Source organism: Vigna unguiculata, chromosome 7, assembly GCF_004118075.2.
Source record: "Vigna unguiculata cultivar IT97K-499-35 chromosome 7, ASM411807v1, whole genome shotgun sequence".
NCBI lineage: Eukaryota > Viridiplantae > Streptophyta > Magnoliopsida > Fabales > Fabaceae > Vigna > Vigna unguiculata.
This window is the reverse complement of record NC_040285.1, coordinates 36,783,844-36,797,117: the sequence shown is the minus strand read 5'-3', so window position 1 is coordinate 36,797,117 and position 13,274 is coordinate 36,783,844. Positions and strand designations below refer to the sequence as shown.

General features: G+C 31.1%; 1 pseudogene; it reads right to left on the bottom strand.

The window, feature by feature from the left end:
- Window positions 1-1,387: 1,387 nt before the first annotated feature.
- Window positions 1,388-9,753, bottom strand: LOC114191831 (annotated as a pseudogene).
- Window positions 9,754-13,274: the final 3,521 nt, after the last annotated feature.

Genomic DNA, 13,274 nt, shown 5'->3' with positions numbered 1-13,274 from the left:
CTTGTAAAATTGAAGCAATTTATTTAAAAATTTCAATTTTATCATTCGTGTATTAATCAACTTTATTAATATCTAATGACCTAACATTTATTGAGATATATAATGAATTGTGACTTGTTATTTTAAGGATTAAATATGTTTTTGGTCTCTCAAGTTTCAGTGAATTTTGAAATTAGTCCCTCATCAAAAATTTATACCAATTTAGTCCTTCATCTTTCAAAATGTGTGAATTTAGTCCTTTTAACCACATTTTGTTAAGTTTATTTGTCGTTTCAAACGCATTTCATGATAGTATTTAAGTTAACATTGAAGCAAAAATGTGTCAAACAGTGTAAATAATTTAAATACTATCATGAAATGCGCTTGAAACGTCAGATAAACTTAACAAAATTTGGTTAAAATGACTAAATTCACACATTTTGGAAGATAAAGGACTAAATTAGTCAAAAGTTTTGATGAGAGACTAATTCCAAATTTCGCTGAAACTTGAGGGACAAAAACATATTTAACCCTTATTTTAATTACCTTAAGTATGTATAAAAACATCTTTATTTAAATACTTAATTTATAATTTCAAATAAAATTTTATCCTTCAAAGTTCGAAATATATTTATATCATTTACATAAATAATAATTATAAAAAAATTCATTTTTTAATATTTTCTTATAAATACAATGACAAAAAGGATCATTTATACATCTTTTTTCAACAAATACTCAATAAGACGATTATACCATATAAATCTTGATTATTTTAATCAATAAAAGTTCTTGTTCAATCTTATTGAATAATCCTTTTTAGAAATTGCTTTGTTGAGCAAATTAAATCCTTCATAAATTTTCATATGAATATTATTCTCAAGAGAACCGTATAAATATCCTATCATCCATTAGATGTAAATGCAGACCTTGTTATGCAACTAGGATAATCAAATATTGTAATATTGTTGCATCCAATATCAGTGAATATGTCTTTTCCCAAATCAATATCAGGTTTTGTAAAAAAACCTTGAGCATCCAATTGTGCTTTGTAACTAACAATTTCATTATTCTTACTTTAATTTCGGGCAAAAATCTATATGTACTCAATAGGTTTCACACCCTCAGGTGTGCGAACTATAGGTCCAAAAACACCTTTCGTTTAGCAAGCATATCTAATTATACTTTTTTACATATTTTTATTTTGGCCAATCATTTCTTTGTCGATAATCTTCAATGATTGTTGGTTATTGATCCTCATTATCATTCATAGCATTCATGATCGTTATATTATATGTAAAAATTTCGTCAATGTTAACTTCATTTTAACAACATAAAGAGTAATGAATCATATATATGTATATCAATCATATGAATAACTGTACTATATCAAATCAATGGACAATCATTAATTCATAACATATTTAAAATATTTATTCACTAACATTTCTCCTTCGAGGCTTAAAAAAAACGCATTAAACAGCAGCTTATACAAACAAGAAGCAACGAAGATCTAGAAGCAATTAAACAAATGTTGTAATTGGTAACATTGCTTTGACATTCTTCTTAATCTCAACATATAAACTAAGGGGGTGATGAAAATGTAGCGAGGATATGGCTCGGTAATTGAAGCCTCATTGAGGGAATATTGATCTGATGTATTTGGGGATTCTTTTGATCTTATCGTATTTAACTGAATACCTTCCAGATTCTTTTGAACTTATAGTTTATAACTGAATGCCTTCCAGAGATTGCATTCTCATAAAATGGAGGTGCCGTAGGTACTTGCAGACGGGAAGAATGGCTATTCAGCATAGCTACAACGGCGGCCATGGTGGGTCTCGCAGTTGCATTGTCTTGTACACACAGTAACCCAATATTGATGCATCTCATTATTTCCCTTTCTGAACCATTGTTTAATGTAGGATCTACAATATCTCTTGCTCTTCCTTCCCTCCAACTTCGCCATGCCTGCATGCATCAATTTTTTCACGTAAGCATCTCAAAATTCATACTTCCAACTCCAAACAACATAAACGTAACAAAATTCTGACTTACAATATGGCATAGATATTCCGTTTCTTCTCCATGTTGAATGCTAATGGTTTTCTTGCCACTTACAATCTCAAGAATCAATACACCAAAGCTAAAAACATCTAACTTCTCTGAAATATGTCCATACAATACATACTCAGGTGGCATATATCCACTGCATCCGAGTCAAGCATGAACAAATCATATTCGAATATACGTCAGTTTTCAATTGCTAAACCTAAACATTAATAAGCTAAGTTTTACCACTTACTGTGTCCCAATAACTCTCTGTGTATCTTCATGAGTTTGGTCCACAACAAATAACTTCGCCAAGCCAAAATCTGCTATCTTAGGGTTCATCTCTTCGTCTAAGAGGATGTTACCTGCTTTGAGATCACGATGGATAATGCGCAATCGAGAATCTTGATGGAGGTAAAGAATACCTCGAGCAGTACCTGCAATGATTTTGAAGCGCCTATCCCAATCTAATTGTGCTCTCTTGGTTTCATCTGCATTTACACAAACAAGACACATGCATCTTAGGACTATGTAATTATGCTGAGTGTCAAGCCAATGTCATAACCGACATAGCAGAGGTATGGTCCAATTCAGCAGACATTCAAATTAAACCTACCAAATATGAAACAATCAAGGCTTTTATTTGGAACAAATTCGTAGACAAGTAGCTTTTCTCTTCCTTCCATAGAGAAACCAAGTAGTCTAACTAAATTTCGGTGCTGAAGTTTGGCCAATAAAACCACCTCATTCTTGAATTCCGTATCTCCTTGTGTAGAATTAGTTGACAACCTTTTGACGGCAATCTGTTGTCCGTTGGGTAGCGTACCCTGAAAATATACCAGTTAGGAAAAGTATGTTCTCTGCAAGACGTGTATGTATACCATATTTTGAAGAAGTTATGCTTAACTCTTGTCTTACCCTGTAAACAGCTCCAAATCCACCCTGTCCGAGTTTATTAGAATCAGAAAAGTCATTTGTAGCATCTCGTATGATGTTAAATCTGATTTGCAACGATTCAGAAGAGTCAATTCCATCATCGTATAGTTTTTCCTGTAGAGCTTCATGCATGAACGGTTTTAAAACAGTAAGTTTTTCATATGAGATGCGAGATCAATATTAAGTTATGATGTTAGGATGAGGTGTAGTCTATTTAAAACGCTGCAATAATGCAGGACCATTAAATAGAAGAAATGTCACGGTAAACAAGTGGTTCCACTTACTCTCCAACTTTTTCCATGAATTCCTCCTGTTTAAACGAATGTAGATAAAAGTAAGCACCGCGGAAACAATTACAACTACTGACACTGCTATGATAGTTGCGTTGCTCTTTCCTGCACAAATCAGAATAATCAGAGGGGCATTTGCACAAATAAAGACCATAAAACATTAACAAATCAAATAACTAATTATTAAAGCAATCTAATCACGGTTTGTTAGAACTTGTTACTTGATGATAGATCCTAATTCCTAAAGGAAAAACAGATGGTTGATTTCATCAAATACAGATATAACATTGTTTTTTTATAGCACGCAGAATGATATTTGGATATCTAATTTTCAAAACATGTGACTGACATTTGTCATTTCTCTCAATGTTTATTACATCGTAATAGACATAATATCAAGGAAAAAAATATATGAACACATAACACTCTCAACTTCCATGTAACACCTAAAACAATAATAAATAAAGACACATTAGGGTATATTGATAGGGTGCCTCACAAAAATGAAGGGTTTGTCACTACACACTCTAGCATCACTATTCTTATTTATCTCTCACTAGTTCTCTATTAGCATTTGGCGGTCTATTATTTTCACTCTCTCACTGTATCTATCAGTTTTTTTGGCTAATCTAAGAGCATATATAGCGGCAGAAATTGTTTTTTTTTTTTTTTGTTTTTATCACACTTTTTTGTGGGTCCTTTTGTTTTGGGTTCTTCTAACATAATAATTGACCCGGTGACCCCTTAAGCAGTTACAAGGATAGATCTTACTGAAAAACAGTAATTGCCCATAAGAATGACGTAGATGACTCAGTATTATCTTTCTTGAGATTTCCCCCCACTATGTAGCACTAACGCGCTTTTTTTTTTTCTCTGCTGTCATATGAATATGGAAAACGAAACCACACAAATATCTACATAATATGCAGAGCTTATTACATAAAAAATGTCTTTGTTGATTACCATATTGGGCGATCTAAATATACACGTTTTTTACCAACTCTGTCCACATATTGATATAAATGTTAAAACCACCCGAAAACCACATTTTACCAAACTACTACAGTAGAGGTCGAAGAAGAAAATGATTACTTTCTGTAACACAAGTAAAAGCTGTACATGGATGAATTTAGTTGAGTAGGAGAAATTGAATTAATTAAGATAGTATAAGTAGTACCTGGAGGTGGAGGTGGAGGTGGAGGTGGAGGGGGAGGTGGAGGTGAAGGAGGAGGTGGTGGTATAAATGCTGGATCTCCGTAGAACTTAAAGGAAGTTTCGAACCTCATATTACAACTTGGTCTAACAATCCTACCACCTATTTTGTCTTTACAACAATCTATTGGGATACGTTCAATGGACTGAGACAAGCAATCAGCGCACTGTGACTCTTCCAAATCCGGTGTGCACTGAACAAGACCATATATGACCTTAGAACCTGATGATATACCATTTGCAGCATACTTAACACGAGAGTCACCTGATGCAGCTATGCGCCTTAGGTTACGCAGCAAGGTGTTGACATCTTCATTGAACTTATCCAAATCCGATGCATTTGTGTCGTTGTTAGCACAAAAAGCAGGTTCTGTTTCATTACGGCCGAATATATAGCGGTCTGAGTAGCGCAACATACACTTCTCATTCTCGAACCAACCAATTGCTTCCTTTCGGTTTGGACAAAGTTCAGCGAGATTGATCCTGGCACCGTTGAGGCATGTGCGGCAGTTCTCTGGCTCAACATCTCCTCTACACAGCCCAATGGCGTAAACTTTATCAGCGTTTTCGCCGTTTGTGAAATTGTAGAAACCGTACTTGATTTCTGTAACGAGAGTGGACAAAAGGGTGTTGAGGTTGGTGTGGTAGGCGCTGTTGGCTGTGTATTCTCCTCTATCGTTTGTATCATCACAGAAGTAGTGTAAGTCTTGTACTGCACTAAGATATAAAATTTGTTAGAAGACAACAGAGAAAGGAAAGTAGCCTCGGCGAAAGCTGAGCCATGTTGGATTATGGAATAAGAAAAAATGGGACGAGAGGGGCCTTTTCAGATAGAATAAGAACAATCATATTCTTACAATTTAATTTTAATAACTTTTTCTTACAAGATAATATTTTTTAAGTGTTTTTTTAATGTATAAAAAAATAAAAAGTTAAAAAAATAAGAAATCATTTAAAAAATGTTATCCAAATCATCAAAAGAATTTATCAAGTCGTTAAAAATTATTTTCAATAAAAATAATTGGTGATCAGGTCGATTCCTTGGTGGCTAAGTGGTTGGTTCACGTATAGTTGACGTTTTCAAATTCAGTTTGCGTTGTATTAGTGCAATCCAACACTTTCCATCAAATTTCAACAATTGATCGGTTAAACACCTAATTTCGTGACTAAATAAATAATAAAATAAATAATAATAATTTTTTAAAAAAAAAATAAAAAAAAGTTTTATTTTTAGTTTTTTCTTTGTTTAAATAATAATAAAAAATAATAATAATAGGATAATATTAATAATAAAAAAAAAGAGAGACTATTTTAATTTTTTATGTATTTTTTTTGAGGTTTTGTTTTTATTTTAGCTCAAAATACTCTGTACATCCACAATGTCTTTTCTTGCAACTAATGACAATCCAAAGTTTTATATTCTCACTCACATTCTATGCTTTGTCGTTTTTGCTCCAGATCAAGAAATTAGTCTAATAATTAGAAACAGAATCTGGTCTAATATTTAGAATCATTTACTCTGATTTTGTGCTCTGATTTTATGATACCTCTTTTTCCAGATGAGAAAAATAGTAATATGTTTCTCAAGAATATTTTTTTCTAATTATAATTAATTGATCCTGATCACATTTTATTTTGTGCTTTGATTTTTTTGTGATTTGATTCCCATAATGTGATAATTTTAAGACCATTTCTTGCCTTTTAAATTTCTTTGTGATCAAGACTCACTTTATTTTTGTTGTGTTATGCAGTCTTTCTTAAGTTTTGGTTATTATCTTGGTTGAACTTGATGTTTTCACTATTTCTTTTTTATATGAAAAAAGCATTATTGTCATGTATTTTTGGGTTCATTAATTTTATGATTAATGTTTGTTGATTGCATTGGGTAGTGAACGTTGTTGCATGAATAAGTGAGAGATATTATGTTTTAACATTGTATGAATATGTTGTGCCATATTTTTCATATTAAGTGTTTTAAAAAAAATTTATAATAAAATAATATGTTTAATCCTAAACGTTATTTCTTAATCTTTTATTTATTTATTTTTCTAATATTTTCATAAATTATGGACATATAATAGTCACATTTTTTGGTATTATATCTTATTTCGAAAGTTTTTTTTTATTTTAAAGGAAGTAATAACAAATAAATAATTTAAATACCATTTTAACTTTTAAAATGTATAAGTGCTTGTGTGACCGCTCACGATGTCTTAGTACTTAATACCTTCGCTCTTCTATAAGATTACTAAAAAAAATACAAAATTTTCAAATATTAAAAAAGAGTGATATCAACCTCTTCGAATAAATTATTTTTTTCAAAAAGTTTTTCATAAAGAACTACGTGACCCTAATTCTCCATTACGAAGGGATGGAGATACGTAGGAGCAAGGAGTAATCCTTGTCGGGTCCAAAAAACAAAAAATCTTTTGTGTTTCCTTTGTTTTTCTTTGTCATTATTTATTTATTTATTTATTTATTTTTTATTGTTTGTAAAATAAACATTTAAAGGAGACCACATCAATTTGTATTTTAATTAAAGGTACCATCTTAAGATGGGCGTCGTAGGGTGCTAACACGTTCTTTATGCGTAATTAACTCCCTTACCCCATACTAGGGATGTCAATGGGGCGGGTAGGGTACAGGTAGTAACTCCCCCGTACCCTACCTGCTAGATATATATCCGCCCCGTACCCGTACCCATATCCGTCGGGTATCCGTTATACGGGTACCTGCCTATTTTTTTCATATCCGCGGATATCTACAGGTACCCACGGGTATTTACAAATTATTTAAAAACAAATATTTAATCATAAATTCAAATAAATAAAATAAAATACATCAATGTCATAAATTTTAAATAAAGTTCAAACAAACTCAAGTTCATACAAGTCCAAATAATTATAAAAATAAATATAAAATGACGTTCAACATAATGAAATTTTTTTAATTAGTGTTTTGATCAACAAGTTCACTTTCTCCTTGATTCCTAAAAAAATAATCAAATAATAAATTTCAACTGTCATGTACTAAGTATTCTTATTTTGATTTCATCATTTGACAACAAGCATACCATAAATGTCACTGTCTATATAGGATTTGATGTGTACATGTCCAATTTCAAGGAGGAAAAGAGAAGAATGTCAAGGGGTATAATTGAAAGAAGACAACGTACCAATACTTGAAGTTGGAAGAATGAAAACAGAAGACAAGATGTGCAGCTTAAAAAAAATTAGGTCATAATGATTTTTACTATATATATATATATATATATATATATATATATATATATGAGGGTATTTTTATGAATTAAAGTTTAGCAGGTACGGGTATCCACGAGTTCAGATACTATGATACCCATACCCGCCCCGTTAACATGCGGGTATCAAAAATACTCGTACCCGAGGGTAGCGGGTATCCATTTTTAATATTCATTTCCTACCCATTACGGGTTTTATCCGTGGATACCTACAGGTACAAATATTTTTGACATCCCTAACCCAAGCTTTGTTTTCGTAAACTTTGTTCCCTTTTATGGTTTTCATAGCTTCCTATAATAACTATGGTGGCGACTCCAAAACTTGTTTTTATATTTTATTTTTGGTTCGTCATCCCGTCATGAGTTCGGTTGTGACACAAGGTTTCTAATTTTTTGAACTAAATTATTATTATTTTTTTCATTTATATCCTTATTCCTTTACTTAATTTTAATTAATTTACATAAATACATTATAATGTAAAAAAATAATTATAAAATAAATATCTTATAAATTTTATAAAATAATTTTTTTGTTATAAAAAAATCTTATAAAAAATAATAAATGAAGACACATAAGGTTATATGGATTGGGTCTCTAACAAAATGAGGAGTTTGTGTATCGCCACACACTCTAGTATCAATATTTTTTTTTATCTCTCACTAGTTGTCTATTTTGGCGGTCGCTCTCACTATGTATCTAAGAGCATATGTAGCGGTAGAAATTATTTTGGGTGTTTATCACAATTTTTTAAGGGTCCTTTTGGGTTCTTAAATCCTAATTGACAAGGTGAATCTTAAACAGTTCCAAGGATAGAAGTTATGGAATAACAGTAATTGCCCATAAGAACTTTGTTAAGAACTGTTATTTAGATGATCAGGCATTGTTTTTCTTAAGATTTTTTTCCTCTATTTAACACTGATATCTTCTTCTTTTTTATATATGAATATGGAAAACAAAACCACACAAAGATCTACAGAGTTTATTACATAAAAAAAGGTACACGGTTTTTACCAACTTTGTCCACATATAGATATAAATGTTAAAACCACCCGAAAACCACATGGATGAATTTAGTTCAGTAGGAGGAATTGAATTAATTAAGATAGTATAAGGAGGAGGAGTACCTGGAGGTGGAGTATAAGGTCCCAAATAGAAGATATAAATGTCAAATCTAATTCTACAACTAGGCTTCAATACATTGCCTCCATACTTGCCGCTACAGCAGTCTGGGATTTTTGAGATAGCTTCATCCAAACACTTAGAGCAATCTTCGGATGACAAATCAGGCGTGCACTGCGTGTAACCGTATATGGTTTGAAATCCTGGAGCATGTACACTGCCTGCACCCTCCTTACGACGAGAGTCACCTGACGCAGCTATGCGTGTTAGATTCCTCATCAAGCTCTCAAGCGCTAAGTTGAATTGCTCAACTGAACCCTTTACATCATCTCTCCTCACTCTTTGCTCCGTAGGTTGATTCTGCATGAGGCCAAATATGGAGCGGTTAGAGTAGCGCAAGGTGCATTCAACATTCCACAGAATTGCTTCTTTCTGGTTTGGGCAGTCCTTTGTGAGAGTCACTCTGGAATCGTTGAGACATTTGAGGCATTGATCTGGTGTACGGTCGCCAGGACAGATCCCAATGGCGTATGCTTTGTCTACGCCTTGGCCATGTGAGAAATTGTAGAAACCGTAGTTCACTTCGGCGTGGGTAGAGAAACTGGACAGGAGGGTGTTGAGGTTGTTGTAATAAGTGCTGTTGACTGTGTAGTTGCCTTTGTTGTTATCACAGGATGATGCCTGAGCCCTATGCCATATGATAATGGTGGCACAGAGACCAAGCAAAGAGAAAATGGCACTCATTGTGATTCAGGAGTAACACAAGGAAGCGAGAATGAGGATTGAAGCTTACCAATTATCAAACTTAGGGGCACGCATTTTCCTCCTTTGCCTTTATGACCTTCACTTCCAGACCAATTAAATTGGAGTGCATAATGCAAAACCAACCGACTCTCCTACCTCCATCTCAATTTTCAAAGACCCGGACCCACACGGTTTTCTTCTCATCCCCATACCTTTCACTGTAACATCCAATAATGAGAGTATTGTCAAGTGTAATAATGCCAACAAGGAAGTGAGCTGGATAATGGAGAGACACGGGGCAAATTAGTAAAAATGATGGTCAATAGAAGAATAATCGGCTGCCATAAAATCCAAGGCACATGTTACTACAAGATTTTGTAGTAACATTAAATATAGCAGGTTAGGGAAGAGAAGGGGCTGATGTGATTTTTCCTCTCTAACTATCTTCTCTTACGATACAGAGTCTTTTTCATTCCTGTCTTTATGGTTTTTAATATATTAATGATATTTTGATTTTCTTTTTGACCAACTTTTTTTAATTTAAATGAATTAAAATATTATTATTCTTCTAAATATTAACTGATTAATAGTCGATGAACCTGTAGCTTTTTCCTTATACATTATAAGAAATTCATCACCATAATACAAATATAGATTATCATCCTGATTTGTCCAATTCTTAATACATAACATTGGTGCTTTCATTCTCATTTAACCAACCTCCATCACTTCCATTCCTCTATCATCCTCAACAAGGCTATGTCAGAGAAAAAAAAAAATCTGTATTTGGTGGAGAGAAAAAATCGAGGAGAAGGATGAAAGTATTTTTTTATTGTTTGGTTGAAGAAAAGAGAGTAAAAATAATTTTAAAATAATAACTTATTTTTTAATTATTTCTATTCATCATTATCTTTGTTTCACTTCTCATTTAAAAATTATTTCTCCTTAAGTAAATACTTATAGTTTCTATTTTATTTTATCACATGTTCCTTTTTTTATTTAGTTGTTAGAACTTTTGAACTTAAGATTTAAGTGATTCCAACATAAAGAATTTGGGCGGTAGTTTGATGTAGTGTATATATAGAGATCGGAAAAAATGCTACGGAAATTCGGAAGCCAGATTTTGAAGATTGTTACATTTTGAAATTCTCAACATAAAGTGTTCTTTGATCCCAAACTTTTTTATCTGTTACACTTTTTCCTGTATTTTTGTTATATGAAAAAATTATTTAAATTTTAAATCCATAATAAATTTAAGTTTCATTTATATTTTTTATTTCATTAAATACTTAAATTTGTTGCGTTTTTCAATTGAGCCGGCTATTTTTTTTGAGGTGATATGAGTAGTCTCATTATTTTGAGGTCTATCTATTAAAAAAATGTGAAATTATTGTGATCGATATAAAAATGAAATTGTAATTCATATAAAACAACAAATATTTTTTATTATTTTAATTGAGATCGTCTTAGATAACAATATTAACAAAAATTCAATGATGCACATATACGATACGTGTATGAGATATGACACGTATCCAATACGTGGATACGTTTATCTTTAAAATAATAAGATATGTTACGTGATATGTGAATATTAAAAATTGTATAATAATTCTTACAAATATAATAAATATATGATTGTTAATGTGTGAATTCAAATTTCTTAATTAGAAACCAATTATTTTGGTAGCCAAAATCTGGTAGTTAATGTTAGTGACTATTTTAAAAATCAATTCATAATTGAAAATATTTTAATTATCAATTTAGAGACCAATTATAATTTTTTGAAACTTTTTTAGTTGTCAATTTAGTCACTATATAGTGACTAATTATTATTTTTTCACTAAAATTGGTCATCATTCAAATATTTTATTGTAGTGTACTACGACTTTATAAATTTTAGATACTTTATTAATAAGTAAGATATAAGTACGTGACACAACGACAAGTGTTATGTTATTTTATATAGAGTTGTCAAAATGGGACGCCCGGCCCAACCCGACTCGACCCACTACAGGTTGGTCACTTAGTGAGCCAACCCAACCTGGCTCACTTATAAGCGAGCCGAAAAACTTAAAACCCAACCTGGCCCACCACGGATTGGTGGGTTAAACGGGTTGGTTCACTAGCCCACTTAATTAAAATAAAATATAAATTTTTTCTTAAGTCATAAATTAAAATTTGGATTAAAATTTAAATAAACTTTAATACAATCCAAAATGATGTTAAACTCCAATACAAACCAAAATTTTAAAAAAAATTACTATCTAATATCAAAGCATTCTTATCACTTATCCCACTATAATATTAGAGTCTTGAATGGATAAATCACAATATTTTCATCTTTTGAAGCATCTTCTTTATCCCCATCTATTTGGAGTTGAAGTTAGGTTTCTATTTGTCAACCCACTAATGTGTTTGGTTAAAAAAAAAAAGCAGCCAAACATTGCAAAGTCCATAATTAATGTGTGTGACCATATAGGTTGGTGGGCCAACCCAGCTCACCACGGGTTCAACCCGAGTGAACCGGATTCTTGGTGGATTGGGTCAAAAATTGACATGTACTGAGATTTGTAAAAACAATTGAACCAAATCTGGTCCAAACTCGTGGTAGGCCAGGTTGCCAACAGGTTCTGATCCACTTTGACGACTCTAATTTTATATTAACAAAACAATCTTACATTTTTTAATATGTGGGACAAGTATACGTAGTCGTATATTAATCTAATCGTAATATAATTTTGTATTTACCAAAAAATGCTTCATATCTTTCAATATTTAAAATAAATAAATAAGATGATGAAATAATATAATAACTACGGTTAATCAGTTGATGAAAAAATTAAATAATATAAATTTAATCGAAAAATATAAAACCTTTAAGTATTCAATAAATAAAAAATTAAATAAGTGATCAATTGAAAATATCAAATTTTTGAACAATTTGAAACTTAATTATACTAGTAAACCCTAAATTCCCCCGAGCTATGGTTCATTATTTTATTTAAAGAACTGTTCTGAATGATAAAATGTCATTCACTCTGCTTTGACAATATAATTCATTGGCAAGTTGCTCAAGGCATCGCATTAAGGCGCCTTGAGAAATTATCAGTAAGATTGTTTTGTGACATTTTTTTTTATTAAGCTATAAGAAAAATTAAATGGACAGAGTAAAATACTGCAATTGTTAGCTTTATAATCAAATTTTATTTGGTTATTTTGAAATGAAACTTAGTTTTTCTTTTATTTTCATGGTGAATAAACAAATTTCTTTCAATTTCTATTGCTGGGACAGACCACCAAGCATAAATAAAAAAAGTCTACCATCATATATATATATATATATATATATATATATATATATATATATATATATATATATATATCCTACAGAAAAAAATATTTTAGTACTTTCACGTTATAAAAAGAGCTAAATATTTTAAGATAGATTTTTTTTTTCATTGTTTTATTGTTTGAGAGAGAAATTAAGAAAGAAAATTAGTTTATCTTTTGAAATTTTATTTCTATTTGTTTTCCATTTTAATTTTTTTAGTTAGAGTGAACAATATTGTATTTTCTTTTTTCAGTAAAGTTATATTCTTGTGTATTATGTGTTCTGTTAATTTTATTTTTGTCTTTTATTTTAAGTGTGAGTTTTTATATTATTATTATGATATCAATA